At 34.7% G+C, this 5,022-nt stretch overlaps 1 non-coding gene across 1 annotated transcript; it reads left to right on the top strand.

Annotated features, from left to right (window-relative positions):
• The first annotated feature begins 4,299 nt into the window (after positions 1-4,299).
• On the top strand, positions 4,300-4,406 carry LOC131178855 (small nucleolar RNA R71). The gene has a single exon (XR_009147863.1). It is a non-coding gene; the product is annotated as a small nucleolar RNA R71 (small nucleolar RNA).
• The last annotated feature ends 616 nt before the right edge of the window (positions 4,407-5,022 follow it).

The raw sequence follows: 5,022 nt of genomic DNA, 5'->3' as shown, positions 1-5,022 counted from the left end.
AATTTAGTTAGTTGAATGACTATGGTTAAAGGCATGGAATCAAGTAAATGCAAAAATTAGTGTGAATTAGGGTTTATGAACCAAAAATGTAAGAAATGAGTAAATGATGTCTTTGACCTAATTTGAAGTGAAAAATGGTCATTTGTGACCAAATGAGGTGTGTTAGAAGTGTGGGAATTAAAAGCCAATTCGGATTGGATAAGGTCATGTCTTTGTGAGATGACCAAAATCTCCTTTGAGGGACCAAAAATGAAATTTTACAAGTCCAATGGATATAGGACTAATTGGGGATGAAAATAGGCACTAAATGACACAATTTTCATTTAGAAAACCTACCCAAAAAGTGACTAAAACCTAGTGAACAAAGTGGCCGAAGTCGGAAAATCGCAGGCTGCCTCTGCACAAACTGACCAAATGAACAGTATTTGTTCATTTGGTCATAACTCGAGCTAGACAGGTCAAAATGACTTGAAATTTTACCAGGGGTTTGATGAGATATAGATCTAAAACTTTCATGAAGAACACCAATCCAAATTATGCCATTAACCTAATCAAATTACTGAGCAAAGTTGGTGACCTGAATCTGTAGAACTGCAGATTGCCATATGAACAGTAAAGTTTCAATGGCTATAACTCTCTCTAGAAAACTCCGATTTAGGCGATTCTTGAACCGATGGAAACCTAAGACATAGTAGAACATTTCATATGAAGAAAATTAGACCAAATTATGGACCAAACTTGATCAAATTGCTCAACGAAGTTGGAATCAATAATCTGCCAGAATAAAATTCTGTAGCATGAACAGTAAACATAATTTGCTTATAATTTGAGCTACAAAACTCGAATTGGGGTGATTCAAAAAGGAGAATAAACTTAAGACAATAAGGAACATTTTCTATGAAGAAAGTTTTGCCAAATTCCCACAGTAAACTGACCAATGAAACAGTACAATTAGGGACACCAAAATTGAAAATTTGGCAATTTTGCCTAAAAGGCTTAAGTTTTGAGAAAATGACCAAAACCAACAAGTTTAGTGACCAAAATGTGGTATGTGGGTGAAGTTGGAATTCCTATACCTATTAAGCCTTAGAAAGTCAATAATTTGACTTGAATAGTGCAGTGAATAGTAACCTGAAACACAAAATTTCAAGAACGTCGAATTTAGCACGTTAGAGCTAGGTAAAAGTGAAGTTAAATTTATTTTTGGATTTATGCTAAGTTATGGTACTGAAACACTGTGAAATTGTGTGTTTCAGTGAAAAAGAATACCGGGACAGAACCCGAGGAGTCGAGTCAAGGCCAACAGGTGACTCGTTTGAGGTTTGTGCACAACATCACTATGCTTTAAAATTCATTGATAAAGTGAATGAAATATGCATTTTACTTTTGCTTTGAATTGTTGAAAGTTTATTGTGACCCTATTTATGAAGTTTTGATTTAAATTGTGAAAGTTATTGTGTATATTTAAAATGACAATGTTTAGCAAATTGTTAAGATAAGTTTTGAAACCACAGTGTCATGACCATATATTTGAACACCTCACTAGCACGACTAATGGGGGTAATTAGTTTCGAATTTTGATTCCTTCTCTGGAGAAGTGTTGAGGTGTGCCAGTAGAAGAAGATGTGAATGGATATCCATATATTTGAGCTAGCTAGCCTTGTGATGTGATTTCTCTTTAGCCTCTGGCTATTGAGATTCTATTTGTTTCGAATGGCTTGATCTAACTGTGGATTTTATGAAATGTGTTTTGATTCTTCGAAATGAACTTGGTTTGCATTAAAATTTCATAATTCGTGTTTTGTGTTTAGTGCTCGTGTTTTGTGTTAAATTTTTGAATAAATGTGATTTATATTCTGCATAAAGATTATTTTAGTATGTTGTGCACCATTGAGTCCTAGTACTTAGCGATAGTTTTTATTCTTTATCATGAGATCTGAGAGACTAGAAGAAGCGTGATGAGTGCTAAGGATTAAAGATCATTCTGCTTGAAGTTATCGGGTATAATTTATACCCTAATTGTAAATATTTCTTTTGATGTATATATTGCACATAAATGTATGGACATGTAAAAATGGGTCTTGAGCAGTTTGTGTAAAATTTGTATAAAGTTGTAATATATATTGTAGTTTGAAACTCTCTTAATGTAAATTTTGTAAGAATGCATATAAATTGTTTTGTCTCTAATGAAATATGAGTACAACTTTTTTATTTAATTTAAATGAAATGTGTTGCTAGTATGCTGAGGATTATTGAATTTTGAACTTGAGAAATTTATTGAAATGATTGTGAAATTGATTGAGTTTGATTGTGAAATTGAAGTAGTAGTTGAGAAAAATTTTTAGAAGTGCTTTTTACAGGTATTTGAAGAACTGGTTTCCCAAAATACAGACAGAACTCTGTCAAAATTTTAATAAAATTTGCGAAAAAAATAAAATGGGCCAAAATTTCCAACTAGCTTTCCACTTAATTACATGTTTTAAATACTTATTAGAAATGCTCAACACTTATCAAAAATAAGAAAATTGTTTTAAAATCCCTTGTAGGGTACTTAATGAGTTATCGGTAGGTGAAGTTCGGTAGTTCATTAGGTATTCTACGGGATCATGTTATGCCTTACAGAGGGGTAAGGTGTGACAGTTGATTAGGTATTTGACGGTAGTTCATTAGGTATTCTAACTCTTCCTCCATGCTTAACTTAAAAACATCCTGCACAAATGTATCAACAACATCAATAGAAAAGACAGAATGATCATCAGCAGGATACTTCATGGTATCAAAGATATTAAATTTGATAGTCTTTCCATCAAACTTCATAGTTAAGGTACCCTCATCTACATCAATTTTTGTCTTGGCAGTTTTTAGGAAAGGTCTTCCAAACAAAATCAAAACTGAGTTTGATGATAGGGCACTATTATCCTCCATATCCAGAATGTAAAAATCTATAGGAAAAATCAATCCTCCAACCTGCACCAGCACATCCTTAACTACTCCCAATGGGTAAGTATTAGAATGATCAGCTAACTGAATAATGACGCTGGTTTCTTTCAAAGGACCTAAGTTTAAAGTTTGGAAAACTGAATATGACATAACATTAATAGATGCTCCTAAATCTGCCATTACATGTTCAAATCTAGAATCACCTATTCTGTAGGGAATAGAAAATGAACCTGGATCCTTACACTTAGGCTGTAATTTTCGCTGAATCAATGCTGACACATTTTCCCCCACACTGATCTTCTCATTAGTACTCAACTTGCGCCTTGTAGTGCATAATTCCTTAAGGAATTTGGCATACCTAGGAACTTGTTTAATCGTATCAAGTAAAGGTATATTAACCTTTACCTTCCTGAAAGTCTCCAAAATTTCTTTCTCTTGTTCTTCTTTTTTAGTCTTGGCCAATCCGCAGGGGAATGGAGGAAGAACATAATTATTAACCTTATTCAGTTTAGGTTCAGTATTTACCTCAACTTTAGGAACTTCAGACTCTTTTGTTCCTTGCTTCTTCTTTTTCATTAGCTCATGTGGAGTCTGGTTATCAACTTTTTTCCCACTTCGCAACAATATAGTACTCGTATTTTCTCTAGGATTCATGACTGTTTGTGATGGAAGCTTTTTAGAACCCTCAGCTTCAAGCTTACTCACATATGAAGCCAACTGACCAATTTTCCTTTCTATGTTTTGAATGCTATTTCTGGTCTCCTGTTGAAACTGTTGTGTATTGCTAGCTAAAGCCTTAACAATTTCATCAAGTGACATACCTTGATTTGAGGGAGGCGGAGGTGGTTGATTCACTTGTCTCTGCTACTGGTATCGATTTTGCACCGGTTGATTCCCATAACTCAGATTAGGATGATCTCGCCATCCTAGATTATAAGTATTAGAAAAGGGATCATACCTGTATTGTGGCTGTCCATAATCTCTTACTGCATTTTGTCCATAATTTCATACTGCATGAGCATATTACATTGATTCATCCTCTTATAATGCAGGACACATGTCAGTAGCATGACCCATACCTTAACTGTTTGCATGTTCCCTACAGCCAACTGCCTCACCAAAGAAGTTAAATTAGAAATCTATTTCTCAAGGTTAGATGTACTTATCTCATTAACCTTCCTAGGTGTGTGATCCATTCTCATTCCAAACTGTTGAGAGTTTGCTACCATGTTAGCAATCAGCCTCCTTACCTCTTCTGGTGTCTTATCAACCAAAGCTCCTCCACTAGCAGCATCTATCATACTACGGTCCATTGGTAGAAGTCCCTCATAGAAATACTAAATCAAAAGCTGCTCACTTATTTGATGATGGGGACAGCTTGCTCACAGTTTCTTAAATCATTCCCAATACTCATACAAACTCTTTCCATTGTGTTGCTGAATGCCACAAATTTCTTTTCTTATGTTGGCAGTATGGGAAGCAGGAAAATATTTCTCCAAAAATATCTGCTTCATCCCATTCCATGAGTTGATGGATCCAGAAGGAAGCTAATACAACCAATCCTTAGCTGTGCCTTCCAGTGAGAAAGGAAAAGCTCGAAGCTTGATTTGATCCTCTGAAACTCCTTGAGGTTTCATGCTGGAACACACAACATGAAATTCCTTTAAATGTTTATGTGGATCCTCACCTGCAAGATCATGAAATTTAGGCAAAAAATGGATTAGTCCAGATTTCAACTCAAAAGTAACATTTAAAGTAGGGTATTGAATACACAAAGGCTATTGGTTTAGATCAGGAGTAGCCAACTCTTTCAAAGTCCTAGAAGCCATGGTTTCGTTTTCAGAATTTGAATCCAAATTTGAATCCAAACTTAACTCCCTTGGAGATTGGACTCCTTCACATATACTCGGAATCTGCCTAGCTTGCTTAGCCAATTTTCTTAACTGTTTAGCTATTTTTTCTACTTTTGGATCAAAGATCAACTCACCAGATTGAGAAATTATTGTCATAAACAAAAGAAATCAAAGTAAAAATAGAAAAATGCCTCAAAACCCTAGAAAATAATCGAATTTGGCCTCAAGA

This window comes from Hevea brasiliensis, chromosome 3 (assembly GCF_030052815.1).
Source record: "Hevea brasiliensis isolate MT/VB/25A 57/8 chromosome 3, ASM3005281v1, whole genome shotgun sequence".
Lineage (NCBI taxonomy): Eukaryota > Viridiplantae > Streptophyta > Magnoliopsida > Malpighiales > Euphorbiaceae > Hevea > Hevea brasiliensis.
The sequence above is the reverse complement of the archived record's forward strand: the minus strand, read 5'-3'. Positions and strand labels throughout refer to the sequence as shown.